Consider the following 18,920-nt stretch of genomic DNA (forward strand, 5'->3'; position numbering starts at 1 on the left):
GAGTTACATCAGCAGTTTTAAGTAGAACAAGTCAGTGGGGTTTTTTATACTTTTGCAAAAAGCAGGACTAGAAGGAATAATTAAGCATTCAGAGTTCCACAACTATTTCTGTGGATTTTCAAAGTTGTATTTTAAGAAAATATTTTTCTATCATTTAGGAATAATTAAAATGTTCTGGAATTATTTCAGTCATACTCAGTATAATTTGAACAGCAATTTTGAATTTGAAGTAGAGCACCTTCTGTAAGTTTGGTGGGCAATTTTGTGATGACTATCATTAGAATTAAGAAAGCAATCTGTAATTTTAGAAGACTGTACTTATGTTAAATGGAAAACTAAAATAATAAAGTAGCATTTTAAACTCATTACTCTGTAGCACTTCTTCACAAAAATAAAAGAGAACTGAAGTCCAAAACCGTAGTTAATGGTCAATAGCATCTGATCAATGAAGGAAAAGCAAAAAGTTTCAGAGCAGATGAGGAGACAAGTCATTTGGTAAAGGCAGTGCAGCAATGACTGCGGACAGATACGGAACAAAGATCCACAGGAAAAAAGCTCAGGGTCTAAATATGGTCAAATCCATGAAAAACTTTTCCAAGGCTTAAGGGCTGGACCAGCCAGGCTGCCATACAGTACCATGCGAAATAAGGATGTAAAGATATCCTAGAAGAAAGTGACAAACAAAAACCAGACCACCACTAATGCAGGAGCTGCAGTATGTGATAGTAAACTAGGGAAGATTTCGGAATGGGATTCCCCTAACACCTTACATTTTGTGTAGAACATTACAGCTGCAGAGCAGGACCCTAAAGACTACAAGTGCTGTGGGTGAAGAAATGCTCTAAAGACAGGAGATAATTAAATTTGACTCGGTTCCATTCAAATTGTGCAGGATAATGTGGCAATTACTCTACTGCATGTCAGCAACACCACAGAGAAAGCCTGAAACATCATGTCTCTCTTTGCCATTGTATATGATGATATATATGTTCAATATTTATTTTCATTTCTAAAATTGGAGCCCCAGTGTTTTGGGTAAGTTAGTGCCCACTCCAGTTGTTGGTTCTCTCTCCTCAAACTGCTCCCCAGCACATTCAAGAAGCAGTTGGTAAAAATACAGTAGTTCAAGTTGAAATGGCTAACAGCAATGCTATAATCCTGCAGCTTTATTTTTGGTTTCTCCTATTGCCATCTCTGAGCCTCCCCCATTCTCCCATTCCATGGTCAGCTGAGCCAAGTCATAAAGAAAAAGCCTTTTGAATAGAGCTGTACTCAGTGGATACTGGTGTATTTTATGGGCCTAATATGAAATATGTATCCTATAACTAGCACTTGGATAAAGGAAAAAAAAATGCTATTAGTACAAACCTTAACAAGATTTATTTTTAGTGTAAGTAAGTAAAAAACCTATGTATTGCAAGCAAACTTTATTTAGAAAACTATCATACTGAGCAGTGATATTAACAAGGCATCAATACTCAAGAGTCAAGTCCTCAGCTTGCCTGGTTCTCTCTCATTGCAGTAGTATTTATGCCACAACAAACTTTAAACATAGGTTATGAAGTGGAATTTTAGAAACAGAAGCAGCTCCAGCAAAGGAGGAGGGCTGCCCTCTCTCGTTCCCAAACATGTCTGTTATGCAAAGATCTAGGGAGGGGCCATTCTGGTGAATAACACATCAGTGTCTATCTTGCTGGATTAATTTTCACAAATCAGTATTTTCTTTGCTGCTTGTTCATTAAGAGACAGGACTGTCTGCTGAAGGGTGAATTTAATTGATGACTAGTTCCATTACTTCCTTCTATAGCCCACCCAGGATGCTGTTCCCCAGAAATGCTGTGGATTAATACCCTGCCACATATTCTGGCCACAGAACCACAAACATTACGTGAAGGTTGGTGGAACATCACTGAAACCTGCTTTGAGTGCAGCTGGCCTGCCAGCACGTTACTAATGGTCTTTGTGAACAAAGGAGTGTTCCTTACCTTACAGCTCCAAGACATGTTGGAGATAAAATTAGAAGAATCTCTTAAGTGTTGAGTCTCCAGAATCTCCTAAGCCTCAAGGTAAAATATTGGCAGTTGAATTTCAAAGATGCATTCAAATAAAGGAGTCTTTATTGCCACAAAGGCTGAACAGAAAACACTTAAGATTTTCCTCACCTTACAAGCCCCATTCCTGAAGTGTCCAAACCATCAAAGCCACTTGCCACATTGGCAAATTCGTGAAAGAAAAGAACAGGGGAGGAAAGAAATGTTGAACTGTGTGAAATGGTCATCCAAGACCATGCAGAGTTTCTCGAGCACAATAAGCAGATGTTGGCGTGACAAGGAGGCAGGGGGTCTTAATAAAAGCACCCCAGTGAAAGCTGTTGGAACAGAAAAGACTGTCACTGCATTTTTCAGCCTGATAACTGGAGTACTGTTGACACAGTTTTACAGAATTTACATGATTTTAGGAAGCAAAGTTTGTGGCTATGGTTGATTTTACTGGTTTCCAGTGCAAGAAAGCTTATGCTGTCATACTGTCTCTGGGCTCCTCTGAGTGTCTCCTGCTCTGCAATGACTTTTGAAAACTGGCCTACAGGTTAAACCAGATTTGACACAGGCTGAGAATTTTTAACAATAATTATGTTTCTACCAGTTTTCTAAAAATAGGCAGCCAGAGAGAGGAGGAGAAAGAAAGACCTTGCAAGATCAATCAAGGGAAAGGTTACAGCAAGACATCGCCCTTTAGAAGCCACACAAGAATCCTGATAAACCACACAAGACTGAAACCTCATGAATGTATTAGTCACAAGAAAAGCCTTATTTTGAAGTTGCAATTTTTTAAAGCCAAAGTCAGTCTACCAAGAGACACACATTGGGAGGATAACTGGCTTCTTTAATTCTGGAGTTCACAGCACAACTTCTTATTCTGATTTGCTAGTTTCTGTCTGACCAAGCCATTTTATACAAAACCCAAAGTGTTTTGATACAATAAAAATGCAATCCCTGATCTAAATTATAATCAGGAATGCTATGAAAATCATCATGTGAAATAAATCCTGTCCACACACAACTACGATTGCTTTTTAAAAAATTAAATAACATTATACATCTACGTTGTTTCATAACACTATTTAAATCGCCTGTTACAATGTCTATATCACAGTTTTAGCTATTTATGTATACATAATACACTTATGAATGTAATTTTGAGTTACGAGATAACCCTAAATCCTTTCAAATTAAGTCCATATAAGGTATCTTAATTTTAAGGTTCAGATTTCCTAGTCATTTTATAAAACTATAGCGACATATAAGCAAAGAGACAAGTATACAGAGACTAGAGTTTAGATTACAATATAAAGCTAAACCAATGCAGTTTGAAAGCAAACCAGAAGCATTCTAACTGCCTATCTTTTATATTGAAGTAGTAGTTATGTTAGAAAAAGCAAAAAAGAGAGGCGTGATCTTACACATAGATGAGCTATTTCCTTCAATTATCAATAATTTCAAATAAATAAGGCGGTATGTCAAAATTCTGTCAGTCCAAGTATTGTTTGACATCATCTAGGTTTAGAATATATATAAAAATCAATGTTACAAAACCAGAAGAAAAATATGAAACAAATTTAGCTTCAAAAATTCAGTTATTTTTTAAATAGGTAAGTCTGAATGATAATGGTGTCAAATGAATATAGAATTTATGAACACAGAATTCAGGTATATGGTATCAATTACACAACAAAGAGAAAATAATTTTAATCTGATACCTATCAGGACAATTTCCATGATGATTCCTTTTAACCTATCAGGAAACGTGCATTTTGCAAGCCTTAAGTAGACAGAAAATAAGAATCAATCTCCCCCCCAATAGATGTATCTGCAGTTACGTTGGAAATGTGAGGGAAAGGCATTAAAAAGGCATTTTGTGCAAATACTAAATTCACATCAACATTTTCAGGGAAATAATAATTATTTTCCTATCTGTGAATCTGTAAATTAGCTTTAAGGGTGAAAATAAGTAAAATTTAGAGCTTATTTTGACATTTCCAAATCAAAATATTGTTTTATTTTGAAAATAAAGTTCTCATTTCAAAATATATTAAAGGACAAAATATCTATAAAGTTAAATACTAAGGCTAAAGAAAATATTTTGCATTAACAGAAACATATTTTATTTTTTTTTAGAAAAATAGAAAAAGCTGCATTTCACTTGAACGGAACCTTTTTTCCCCACTCCTCATTTTTAATTTAGCTTTTGAATCCAATAATACATTGTCCAGATGTACCAAGAAATAGCAAACTTATGATTGAAGTCTTTCCTACCATAAGCCCTAAAGCAAGAGGAAAAAAAGAAACATGTATTCCCCAAATCCAAGCAAACAAGTGATCCATCAGAAACAATAACCAAGTTTTGTGCTACTCTAAGATGACTGAAAAAGTAGTGCCCGGTGAATGGAAGGCATTAACTCCACCTACCTGGGAGAAAGATCTGCCAACCACCTGTTCAAAAATCTGGTCTAATTTAAAAGTTGCTGTCAGACCTTTGCCTTCAAGTGTCACTTTTAGAATAGCTTTAAGAACATCATTAGCAACCGGTGGATTGTCACTGTTTCAGTGACTACTGCTAAGGGATTCACTTTGACTGTATATTGATTCAATTAGACATATTTAAGATGTGTATCAGTACTCTCTGGGAAGATAAACAAAGTGTTCATTCCTTTTATTGGTAGGCTGAATTTTCTGATTTCACAGGAGTTGAAACCAGACCAGCTGACCTCCTAGACATCACAGCTAGAGCTATTTCAAAATTTGGTTCCTAGGTTTTCTGACTGCAAAGCTGCCAGCTTGTTTTGCACTTCTTATTTTTGGACAGAAGGGTGAGAGGCTAGTCACAGTGACTTTTTAATGTAGGAAATACCATTGAGAAGTAACTACTAAACTGAGGGACCCTCAACTAAACGTGCTTTAGAAACAAACTATTGAAAAGAACGCTCTTATGTCGTTCTTAGTGTTATTCTTACAGCAAAAATCAATGGGTATGTACTCATATAAGGGATAAAACATTTTTTCCTGTATCTTTATTTAAGTAATAATAGTTTACTAGTGGCCATAAAGCAAATTACTGCCTTCAAAAGAGTCTGATCCTGCATTTAGTATCTCCTTACACCACGATCCTTAATATGTTCATTAACACTTTAAACAAGAAGAATGCCTCAGGGATTAATCCAAAGTATGCTGAAATAATTGAAAAAACACCTTCCCTCTGAAATTAATGTGCTTTTGATGAGGTTCATGAGTAAAGTCCTTAACAACCAGCCCCCATACTCACTTGGTGTATCTTTGCCTCAAAGCCAGCACTGAGGCAGTGGTTTACCATCACTGTGATAACATCTGTAACGCCAAACCAGTGGGTCCACAGCCTTCCACTGCTGCTTGGAGGACAGGCCTCAAATGTCACAGCACGGGAAGCAAAACTGGGTGATTCTCAAGTAGAGCTATGCTGAATCATAGGACATGAAAGAGAGCTTGGCTTTCATTACAGACTTTCTCCACACTGAGGTTTAAACCTCTAATAGCAGAGTTACAGGCTAAGCTTGAAGAGTTGTTCTTTAATATGGTTATAACAACTACAGTTTAAGATACAGAAAAGCTGATTACAGCAACTTGGTTTAAACATGAAAATAAAACCACAGAGTGGCTCACATGGATGTCTTATGGGGTGGGTAGATGAGTATGGCAAAGCATCACAAGACATAACAGGAAGGACCATAGAATCAACAGAATATTTGCCTTGAGGCACAATCTAGCTCTGAAACATTTATTGTACCTATAGGTCTAGGTGTGTATGCACATACCGAACACCAGAGAGCTGGAGATCGTAGTCCTGTGGCAAAGTGTGCCGGCAAAGTAAATTCTGCTGTCTTTGTAGTCACATCTTTCCAAAGACTGGTATCCTGCTGACACTTTGGAATTGTCTGTCTACACACTTAGACCTACTAGCAAAAGCAAGTCCTTGTATGCTGCTAATGTGTCCCATTTCCAGTTCATGCAACAACCTGGCGCACCTTTGGAAGGCCTGGTTTGGAAGCACAGATGTGCACTAGATTTTGGCTGTGCACCTTTTCACCAAGTCATTCCCGAGTACTTGGGTTGACATTTCAAACCACTGAGCATTTTTAAGCAGCTGCCTACTTCTTAATATCAGTAAAATATTTCTTGCTCCCTAGCTCCTAAGTTTTTTCCCCAAATTGCTTCTGAGATGCAGACTAGGTAACATGCAGCTCTGAAGTAATAAAAGCTCAATAACTTGTCTACTTGTGCTTTAATTGTTTGAGAAATAGGAGGGGTTTTTTACTATTATTTTTCAGCATTTATTTTCTGACCGAAAAGGCTCTCCAGTACAGCCTAAATTTGGAATTTTAAGTGAATAAAACTTACGCAGGGTAATTTCTGGGCTATTTTACTCTCACTGAATTGATCTTCGTTCTCTATTGTGAGAGCTTTGCACACAAGGTCTAACTACCCAGATTTTCAGGAAAAATACAAGAATTAGTTCCATAAACATAGCAAACCCCTTGAAAACTATTCCAAAAATAGCATCTTTCAAGATGTATGAAGTACACAAAAGGCATGTAATGTGGAAAAGAAGTTGAATTGAAATAAATGGCAATATGCTATGCTCTACTAATAAACTAGACTTTACAGATGTTCAAAATATGTGCAAGTTAACTCTACTAGAATTAGACTCTACAGATTTGTCCTCACCATGTAGTAGTGCTCCTCTATGTGCCATAACAACTTAATTCACATTCAACAAACTGAAGTGTTGTGCTCGTTATGCTTGGTGTAGGTAGTTTTCTTCACACCCATCTCAGGTGATGGGAATGAGCATGGCTCTGCTGACGCTCGGAAGCACACTCATGGGCACTGGGGAGAAATTCAATCCTTCCTTTCCATGGTATAAGGACGATTAGAAAAAGTACAGGATGGGAGTGCAAGAGCAATGCATTAACTTTAGACTTGTTCAATTGCTATCATAGTGAGATATAAAGCCTTTATTAGATGTCACTCAGTGAGATCAACATAGCTTCTTCATTGTTCTCCTGAGCTTATTCCTAGGTAATAGAAGCTTATAGTCATAAAAAGTTGGTAATGTGCTGCATCACAAAGTTTATTTTGTACTTATGTAGTCTGTCTATATAAAAAAGGATGAATTCTTTTGAGTTATCTCCTCTTTAAAATCACAGATGCTGTGACTCAAAGTTCCTTCAAATCAATGCAAAAATACTTAGTCACCCATTTGTTATGATGATGTGAAAAATACTGCAATTAATCACAGCCATGGCCTTTGCTACGTTTTCTGTACCTTGCAATCTGCCCACTAACCTCACCTCTCCGTGGATTGCTTCTCATGTTTCAAGCCCTGAGCTAGGCACCAGAAAAAACAACTATCAGAAAACGTTTTTCTTCTCACTTCAAAATTAATTGAATTAGAGACACAAAAAGACGAAACTTTCAATTCAGTATGAGCTTAACTTTTTGATAATTAACTGTTAAGAAAAACTTTAACTATCTAAAGAAAAAAAAATTACCACCTTTCCATGTCTGTTATTTCTATCCATGATTTTGCTACTTACGCAAAAAAGAGTTTTAGAAGATATCTCTGCAAAGGAAAGCACTTAGACACAGACTAGATTTAAAGTCAATAGGTATATCTGGCTTGTGTTTGCTGGGTTTATGGACTATGGATCAGATTAGCGGTTTGTGTAGAGAGTAAGTCTGAAAATCTATTCAATCCTCTGTTTTATCCAGCAGGTGCAGCCACCAAAGCGGCCTCATCACATCTCACTGAAAACTATCATTCTATGGAACATACTGAAATTTATTGTGTAAATTTGCTATATATCCCATAGCCTCATTGTTTATCTTCACCAGAATCTGTATTTCATCCTATTCTGGAGGCTTCTTTCTGTTATCCAGTCGTTTTGTTAGCCTGTCTAGACCACAATGTGAGGTCATCATCATACCATCTGTTAAACTTGTTTGGGTTAGTGTGTCTGCAACTCAGTTCAGCTCAAATGTTATTAGAACATTCTCAAAAATGAGGCGGAGGCGGCCAAGTCATACTTCCCAAGCATACTACAGGTAATAGATCTACTGTTACAGGTGGTATAGCTAGTATTTTGTCATAGATTTATCACAGAAGTGTGTATAAGCCATTTCAAGCTAGTTTTGAAATCTTTTCATCTGAATATCTGAATTCAGGTAAAAATTAGCATATTTGAGTGGCATGGAGTTATTTAATTTATAGTTCTGGTATAAATGTGGAAAAGATACCTGTAATCTGAGGACAGATGTCAGAAGAAAAAGCTAGATTTTGATATTCTGATTGACGTTGAGTAAGACCTTGCATATACCAGCCCATGATCTCAGTCAGATGATGGGTAAGGGAACACACTACTTAGTGTGTGTTGTAGATATCAGTGTGGCCCCTCCATCTGTGGCTCCAGTGTTTCAGGGCATACAGATTCACCAAAGATAAATCTTGCAAACTTATTTAGTTTGATGTTAACAGAATTAGAGAATGTTAGGGGTTGGGAGGGACCTTGAAAGATCATCGAGTCCAACCCCCCTGCCAGAGCAGGACCACCTAGGAATCACACAGGAATGCATCCAGGTGGGTTTTGAATGTCTCCAGAGAAGGAGACTCCACTACCTCTCTGGGCAGCCTGTTCCAGTGCTCTGGAAAACAAATTCTGCAAAACAAAACAAATATTCTGTTTTGATTTACCTTCCAATGAACTGCATTGCCATGCAAGTAACAGTTGTTTACATGAGTTGCAGAAGAAGGTGAAGAAATATACTGAGTGAGGGCTTCTTTATCACATCGTGGAGTCCAACAAGGTGATTAACACCTTATTCTACAGAGCAACAAAACAACATTTGATGTAAACCAGTATTTCTGAACTGCTCTGTCAGTGCAGAATACACTAATTCAAGAAAAACAGGGTGATATCTGTGAGTATTAGTCTCACTAAAAGAACGTTAGTAAGGAAATACTGGACAATTTCTAAACCAAAAAGAGCAGAAGCTTTTTTTCCCCAGCGTTCATTGTATTACAATTTTTTTTTTTAATTAGATTTTTTTATAAATTACATGGAGAAATAATGAGTAGCACTAGATACAGTATATGTTGAATTTCTTATGAAGTTAACTTTTTGAAGTGAACATTTTGCAATCACTGCTGCTAGCCATATTATCTGCTTGTTTCCAAGAAAACCTAGGCTTTATTTACTTCCACATTTCAGCTATATGATTGTATTTAGTTTGACATCCCTCATATAAACCATATTCTTGAAATAAAAAAAAAAAGGAAAAAAGAAAAACTTGATTTTTTACCTGAATGTTGAACAAGCAGCCTTCAAGTTTATCTGCAGAAAGAAAAATGCATTTTGGAAAGAAAACTGAAATGTTACTGGATGACCTAATAGATATAAGTTAGGTCCTCAGGGGTTTTTAATCTATATATTAAATATTTAATCTTAAATACCATAATTTTGTTGACAGTTGTAGAACTCTGTCTTGTTAGGCAACTTCTGTTAAAGAAAAAAATCTATTCTCAAATAGTCTCAAGTGTCCTTAGTACAATGCACATCTGGCTTTTTAGAGGACAAGCTCAGTTAAGCAACTGTTTCACGCATGCTGCAAAACGCAGTACTCTCTTAGGAGTTGGAGAGGGAGATTAGAATGACCACAATGGCATGGAGTTTAATGACAATAGAATTACCTGAGAATTCCTTGTTTTGGCAGGGTTGAAGTGCTAGGTAACTTGGCACATTGTCTGTGTCTGCCTGAAACACCCGTGTCAGGGCAGCACAAAAATAGTTTGCTTCAATGCCCAAGGTAATGGAGAATGACAGTGCTTGGAGCTGTGAGGGAATGGGGATGTCTCTGCTGCATTGGGTCTCCTTAGCAAGAAAAGCCATGTTGCTTAGTGCTGAACGTTCTGTGGAAGGGTGTCTGTAGGCATATTATTTGGCCAGCTCAATATATTTCTTGTTTTCCCTGTCCCCTGTCTTATCCAACTTAGACATGATTTCTGCGCCTTTTAGAACAGCTGGTGTAAAGCGAAAGTTTCCATTTCAGCCAGAATGCTGCAGGAACAGATTATTTTCACGTGTTTTCTCAGGGGTGGGAATACACACTGACCTCTCTACCCTGCCCCTGAAACACTTTTTTCTTTATGCAAGTTTTACATTTGAATCGTGTAGACAGTTGTACATCGTCAGATATATCCTTATTTAAAAAGCAAAAAATTCCCGGATTGTACCAAGTAATCGGTTCATTCCTTTTCTAACAAATCCTATTAGTTCACTTCAAAATACCTTCATCTTCTTAAACTACAGTAATGCCACTGTGTTCTGAAGGCCAGTATGAACTGATACCATTTTGGGGAGGCTGTGATTTTCAACTGGCAGGAAATGAATGAAAACAAGGGAAAAAAAAAGTTGATTTTGTGCCAGTGCTTGGGATATCAGTTCTGCCAATTGACTGTCATCCACTGCTAGCAGATGTGCTATAAAAGGAGATGAAAGTCATTGTTAGCATGTTGCTTGGCGGCCAAAGCCAATTACAGAATGGAGAATCGAGCCTTTCTAATAAAAGAATTTGCATATGGAAATTACATATATTTCCATATAGTGGTAAGTATTTTCAAACTGCTTAAAGGAAGGCTTGACTAAATGCATTTCATGTTAGTACGCATTACCATAGCTCCTTATTTCATACACAGCAGAGAATTTTTTACTATTATATTTTCACAGATAAAATTTTGAACAATTTTCAGTTTTTGCTTGAAATCTTCTACATCTGTAAGAGATTTTTTTTTTAAATGATGAAAACTCAGTTTTCTAAAGACAAGAGATACATTTTAGAAAAATATATACTTATGAGAGTAGTCTGCAACTGAAGAACAGCTATGATAGCAAGTATTTGACCAGTGTGAACAAGGACCCTGCTTTTCAAGGGAAACTATTTCCATTTTCAACACTTCTACTTCTTTCCACTTTGCCCACTGGTAGACAAGAATCATAGATTCCCACTTATGCCTGGGAGCCCGGCTGTACCACTCTGCAAGGCGCTGAGCCCCTGGGGCTCTTTCAGTAGCTTGAACATTACAGCACTTCATTGAATCGGCTGCTATTTGTTTTTTCATTTCTGAAAAAGAATAATTGTGATTTTGCTCCCTAATCTAAGTATTGTAGCAGTAAAACAACACATTCCACAAGAGACTCCAGAAAGAGGTATTTCACTAAACAGAGCACCTTAAGATTATTTCATCTAGGATAACATCACTCTTCAAAAGTTTGGGAGACCTATATTTATATCTATCACTCACCTCTCTCCCCTGCTACCTTTGCAAAGTACCCCCTCCTATGGAAAAATAGAATTTCACAACTGCTTACTGCCTGCCCTGGTTTGGCTAGGATAGAATCACAGCCCAGCCATGCTAGGCAGATCATTAGCAGTTTCCAGTCAGCCAGTGTAGCTGCCCTGAGTTAGATATGGGTGTAGCCCATCCCATAATGTCATTATAAAGGGGGAAGGTTTGCTGAGGGGGGAGCTCTTGTGGGTTCCTCCTCTGGCTTGTCCCTGCTTCTGAGGACTGCTCTCCTGCTGATTCGGACAGCTGTATGTTCATTTGTCTGAGTGTAACTTTGTGTGCCTTTGGTATTGGTGCTACTCCATTAAATCTATTTTCACTTCAATCCACAGATCTCCTCTTCCTTTCCTGATTCCCCTCCCTGGCTGGTGAGGGGTTGTTGGGTGACAGAGGGACTATTATAATTTGGCCCTGGATATGGGCTGAATGTAGACACTGCCTTAGCCAGGCATATCATGGGCGAAAAGTGAATTGCAGGCCAAATATAACAGTCTGTTCTAGCTGTTTTGTGCTGCTCTGCATGAAAAGCACTGGGAAGACTTGCCAATGCTGTGAAACCTGAATGTAGTAGGTAGACTTGTATGTGTTCATGTCATAAATTGGATATGAAGTAGAAGCAAATGAAAAATAAGGAAAATGGGTGGATATAATACACTAAAGCAAACAGATTAGTCACTCAGAGTGATTACAATCAGTAGCTTATTTTCTGCTTCCTGCTTCATTCATGTTGATTCTTTGGGTGTAAATGAGAGTAACATTTGGTCCAATTTGGGAAGATTTGCTTTAGCATGTTTTCAGGCTTCTCTTACTTGTGTAAATGAACAAGAGTGTGAACTGCTGCAGCTAATTTTTATTTTGGAAAACAAAACCTGAACAATTCTTGGAAACTGGGGGATGGAGGGGAAGTATTCCATGTATTCCATTAATCAGATTGCCATTAATAGCTTCCTCTGTGAAAAGGCTAGGTTAAAGAGCAAGGTGAAAATCTTACAACCAAGCTAATTCCATTCTAATTCTACTTCTGTTGCTAACTGACAAGGGAAAATGAACCCTGTTCAGAATTTTTATTTAAAAGTCTAGTCAGTTACTAAATGACAAACTTTCAAAATAAAAGGTGAGTGGACTTAATTGATGGGAAGGCTGGGTGAATACCTTGGAAAGGAAAGCTTTTAAAGGGAATCAGAATGCCTGGAGGCTGGATTTGTTGACGAAAACATTGAAAACTTACACCTTTAGCAACTTGAGTCAAGTTATCCTCCTACTTAGAAGAAAGTAAAATTTATATTACAAATCAAGCAGTAAGTTGCACGATAGATGGTGCTTACATTAAAAAAAATGTTTTCCAGGAGTTTTTGGAAAAACAATCATTTGTGGTTCTTTTTTCACTGGTGATTCATGTGTAATAAATGGTAAAGGGTGGGTAAAATCCACACACTCTAAACCAGAGCAACTTATAGCATGCTGCTTATGGCGCGGTGGATTTTAGAATCAATTACCTGTGTTGATAATTAAAAGGAATCTAAGATCTCTACAATTTAACATAGATTTAGCCAGGCTTTTGTGCTGAACAATGTGTGTATTCAAAGCACATTGAACAAAAGTATGCATGCCCAATTATGTAAGAACTAACTTTGCTTTGAATAGAAGTTTCCAAATATAAAACACATTAGCAAAAATGTCTCATTTAATAACCATTTTCTGACTATGTCACAAAGTTTCATAATGAAAAGGAAATAAGGACGAAAAAACACAAAAGAATGAGTCAGAATCTGATCTTGTGCTGGCAAATATCCAGAGTGTTATAACTGATTTTAGTATAACTGAGATTAGAAACTCTCCCATGTACTGCAATAAACTGGCCCAGGAGATGAGAAATATAATTCCAACTCATTCCGTGATGGCCATGCAATAACTCTGTTGAGCTGTGCAAGAAGCTTGCTAAGCATTATGCAATGGACAGCCATACAAATATCTCTAGTACAGCTGATATTTGATGAGGGAGATTGAATTCAATTGAGTATCTTAAATCTGAGTAGGACGCAACAAGCACAATCTCTTTTCCAAACAGCTCCAGGATGCTGAGCATGAAAGAAAGATTTCTGCACTCTTTTTTTGTAGAACGTGAAGAGTAACCAAGCTAGTAATTTAATTTTGTATTATCTTAAGTCAATGGGTTAGTTTCATTTGAGACATCCATTGGCGCTGAAAAATACACTGTGTCTGAGTTGGGTGGTAGGAGTGAGGCTTATTAAAATGTAAATAGAATCTGAGCACTAAAATGGATATGCTAAGTAAATGGCTATGCCAGGGAAGCTGACTCTACCAAGTGGACTAAGATGATAAAGGATCACCTGATGAAGATAAGTCAGCTTTCAAAAACAATTAGATATCATGGAAGGAAGTGTCACCCACCATTTTAGGTAAATGGTGGGACATCAGTAATTTCTCTAAGACAAGAACAGCAATAACTGTAGATGTCAAAAAAGACCCTAATTAAGAGAAAAAAGCACAGGCAGGAAGAGGGAACTCAAACGAAGAAAAATGAACAAGAGTGGCAACAAAATGGGAATGTGTAAGTCTAGAATATGTTTTCAGTTATTTTGCTGAGGTCTGCAGATTTGTCGCACCAGCTAAATTTTGTCATCTGTACAAATTTTGCTGCTATTATGTCCCTGAGGAGGGAAACTGAGAGAAGAGCCTGCAAAGAGACAGATCTGGAAAATCTATGCTTGCTGATATCCTGAGGAAGGGAGAGTGTGTACATCCTGTGGCTATGGGTCAGCTATCCTCTGTGGTTCCCTTTCTACAAAGTAGCAGCAAATAGAGCTGCGGGAAGCATGACAAGACACTAGAGTCCTCTGAGACCAAGGGGAGCATGCAGAGTTCTGCCATGCTAAGAGCCAGGTGCAACAGTCCAGGGTGCTCTGCTGGTGGGTGCTTCATCATGGTGCGGTGACAGATGCACCTGTAAATTTGCAGTTGAGTGCCTTCCCACCATAGAAAAGCCATCTAGAATTCTAGCATCATGCAGCGTAAAGCAAAGATGTGCTAAAGTAGAAGTCTTTGTTTCCAAAGGTGTATTTTTCCCCTTCAAGAAATATGAGGAGACCAATGAATATAAACAGCATAAACAACAGGGTAAAGAAAGTAAATCTTGGGAGCTTCATGGTCAGGCTTAAAGTAGAAATAAAGGGAAGGAAGCATGTCCAATGAAGAGAGATGAGGCAGTTATTCTGGTAGATGTGGAAAACTGCCAAGCTGAGATTTGCCACAACAGGCATTGGAAGTCTTCAAATGAAAAGGCCTGGGAAGCATTGCAATTACTGTGCCTTGGTTCATCTCGCATGCTGCACTTTTTTTAGGAAGCTAAATGCCTGTCACATGTTTCTTGAATAGCATCCGTCGTCACAGAGTTCTAGAACTGTTTCTAACAAGGAATCTCAGAAATAGGCTCATATGCTTGCTAAATCATCAATTCTGCTTGACTAAAAAAAAAGGCAAACAAAGAACTCCTCCAAAAATTACATTCATAACATCAAATGGGATTATATTTAGTTCATAAAAATACTGTATAAGCTTTTCAAAATTCAAAAATAAAGTCCTTGGAAGTAAGCCTAACTTCAGTTTTGTGAAGGTCAATATTTCAAGAACTATGTTTTTCAGTATATTTGGAAAAATTAATAGTATTAATATTTTTCCTTGGTGATTTTTAGTTTTAACTTTAAATAACATATACTGACAGCAATATTCTAAGCTTAATGTTTAAGGACTCAACCATTAATACTAGTAGTGTAAGGGTACTTAGCAAAAACAATTCCAGAGATTATGATCTATGTGGTAGATTCTAATACTCAATTAGAACATCCTATAAACAGAGCTCCCTAAGACGTCTTTATTAAAAATTGCTCAGATAATAGAGACATTTTTAACTTATATAGTACTCAATCATAATTCATAGTTAGACACTTAAACTAGGAAAGCTGTTCTTTAGTCTTCCAAAATTGTCTTTGTTCTTTGGAAGATGTTTTGTCAATGGAAGGCTATTTGAATGCTTCTGTGAGGAATGAGGAGGATTAATGCATTTTGGTTATTTGTACCCTACAAAGCTCTGGTATGATTTAAATGTTTGCTTTCTTGAACATATTAAGATATTATCTACTTTAGTGATGATTAACAGAAGACTTCAAAAATATTTCTCACCAAGCAGTCATCAAGAGGAAAGTTTAAGAGGCAAGCGTGATAGGGTAGCTGGGCTGTCAAATGAGGTCTGTCTGTTTCCCTAGGAATCGCACCCAAATGGAGGACTAGTTTTGGGTATGTTTTTAAACAGGTCATAGATATTCTGCAGATTGCCACCATTTGAGACAATCCCTTGCTAAATAAACAAAAAAATTCTCAGAACTGAATTGTTGTGCTGTATCGTATGATTACTGATCCTTAGGAGAAGTTGAAGGACCTAGATATTTCAGTGTTAGTCACCTACCATTACTAAATCTTTCTGATTCTTTGGTGTCTTTCTGTATTTGGCCATCCTGTATAATTTTGGGGGGTTTTGTGTTTCTCTTTACTGAATCACAAATACATGAAAAAATATGGGTTGTCACATACAGTTATCTGGAACATCAATATATATTTGCTCTGCTTATGTTATTAAAAGAAATATAATGACAGATATTCGGTCAACAGATTACTGTTTGTATACAATAACCTATGAGCTAATTTCTGGATAACTTTTACTTTTATAGGCAGATGAAAAAAGAAGAATCAATGGGATTTGCGGTAGGAAGAATGTTAACCAGGCATTCATTTTGTTAACAGATGTCAAACACAGAGGTGCTTCTAGGTTATTTCCAGCTTAAAGACTACAGTGATTAATTTAAAGTACTGGCTATACTTACAACTAGGAGCTGTTTGGCTATGAACTGCATCAAAGAAAAATGCCATTCTTTGGCTTTCCATTTACAGAAAGATTTAATTATACTTGCAAGGTTCAGACTTTTTTTAGAAGCAGAAAACATTTCCAGCTATGTTCCTGGATTCCTGGTTGTGCTGCAGCTGTTTACACAGCTCTGCTCTTGCATACTCAAAAGCTAATGTAGCTGAACGTGGAGGCATTGTTTGTGTCATCAATACTGGTGTAGGGCTAACTTTGTAAATGAGTCAGCCTTGCTTTTGCTCCATAGTCCTCCAATGATTCTGAGATACGCAGCATATCCATCCTGTTCTAGGGATACTAAAGGATCCTGTAACATCTTGCATAGCTGCTTTGAGAAGGCTTTGTGGACACCGCTAAGAAAGCTTTCAGGACCCCTTCTGGATCAGCACTGCTGTCCAGAAGCATGGCTGGACATAGCTACCAAATTTGAGATACCTCAGGTGCTTGTCTAAAATACTGGCTACTGATCTCAGCAGCATTCCAAAACAGCAGGACAGATGCATGCTTGGTTGTATCTGCTGCATACAGGTACTGCTGGGTAAGAAGCATAGGCATCAGGTCATGGTATACCTTTTAAGCAAAGAAAACAACATTGTCTCTAGATCAGTTGTCATTGATCCTGCTATATAGAATCACTTAAGAATGGCCAAGAACAGAGAACAATCTTTTTCCGCAACTTGTATTACTGATTGTTTATTTTGTGAAGCAGTTAATACAAGAAAGTAAAACTTGATTATTTAAATACTGGTAACTGTCTTTTCCCTTTGTAGTGTGACACAAAATATGGCTAGGAGAATTGCTGATTCTTGCAGGAATCAGAAGTAATTTTATTCTATCTGTAAGAAGTGGAAAATAGTCAGAATTAAGTTTTTACAGTTCATGAGTACATACACAGTACCAGTGCTTGTATGTCTTGCTTCATGTCACGCCCAAGCACTGCACTGAGATGCTAGTTTTAGATGTCAATAAGGTTCTGAAAACAATCTAGGTTAATCCCTGAGAATAAACTAGACCTTCTTTATTCTTGTGGCTTGCAGTTCTAGAAACAAAACCAGAAATGTTTTCTGTTGTAACTGGTTGAGCAGAGTAGGGATTGATGTGGTTTTGTGGCTTCCTTAGCTGTTCCAGGAACTAACCAAAATAACCACTGGTCTTCTTGCTGCGTCATTCTCTTCATTAGTTTTCTTGAGTCATTACTACACTTTACAATATGAAAAGGGAACCTCTTAGACACTCTAAGGTTGGGGGTTTTTTTTAATTATTCAATTGTTTCTATATTCATGATATGTAACTTCTCTTTTACAGGGGACTTCAAGCTTGCACTGTATGGATAGCTCACATGTCATTATTGAGACATAGTCCAACATGCGTCATAGAATCATAAGATGTTAAAGATTAATCTCAATGCACAGTTTGGCAAGATAAAAGCATTAGTTCTTAAACACTCATCTCTTACCCTATGCTGTCTTGGTTTGAATTTAATGGTGACTGTTTCTCTTTGGCACCTCCCTCATGCAAGTAGGGCATCTGAAATAGAAGAAAGGGAACTAAATTAAATTTTGCTCCTGAATCATTTTAGTAGAACATATATTTCCAGTTGAATGTATCAAAATAAATGAAGAATTGGACATTAAATAATGTTCAAAATACTCCTGGCTGATGAGAGGGTAGTCTGGGAAAGCATCACTAAGGTCTTGCCCTGTTTTATTCTTCCACGGGCATTTGCTGCTAGTGATAGGGTAATAGGGTAACACAGTTGATCTGAACTAATATGGCTTCTGTAAAGGTGAAAGAAACAAAAGCCTCATGAAGGGGAGTCTGAAGTAAATGCAACTCAAACACAACTCCTGACTTGGGAAGCAAAATCCAAGATACTTCAGAAAGAAACACAAATCTACAATTCAGTACAATACTAGAAGATCTTGAAAAAACGATTTCAGATAGAAGATAAAAAAGGAAGCAGGCACTATTTCTGGCTAGACTAAGGTTCTGTAGAATGGACCTCCTCCTCAAAAATGTGTTAGCTATGTATATAACCAGTTAGAAATGTTAAATCTGTTCTGTAAAACCTAAGATGCCCCATTCTTGCTAGATATATATCTGGCCATGTCAGATTATGTTTTCAAAAGTAAAATACCCAGTAATATAGGGAAGAGAACATGAAACAACGAAACTTTGAGGTTACTAATTAAAATTAGTCAGAAAAGAAGACCTTGTACCTGTGGAGTGCAGCTTATACATGTAAGTAGCTGCATACTAATATTACATTTGGACTCAATATATTGTCACTGCAGGGTGCCTGTGACTTAGTATGTTCTGACAATTCCCAAGTGGACCATTCTTGCACTTTGATTTCAAGCCCACCATTTCAGAGTAAATTATGAGAAGTTAAAGAAAGGGCCATACCAATGGCAAATCATTAATATGGGCCCTATGAGATTAAATGAAATTATTTATACATAACATCGAATAAAAGTCAAATACATTTCACAAAGCTTTATTAGTATCACCTGCTTGGGAATTTTGTGGGATGAAAGACAAAAACCTCAAG

The sequence above is a fragment of the Leptosomus discolor genome, chromosome 5, assembly GCF_034619465.1.
Source record: "Leptosomus discolor isolate bLepDis1 chromosome 5, bLepDis1.hap2, whole genome shotgun sequence".
Lineage (NCBI taxonomy): Eukaryota > Metazoa > Chordata > Aves > Leptosomiformes > Leptosomidae > Leptosomus > Leptosomus discolor.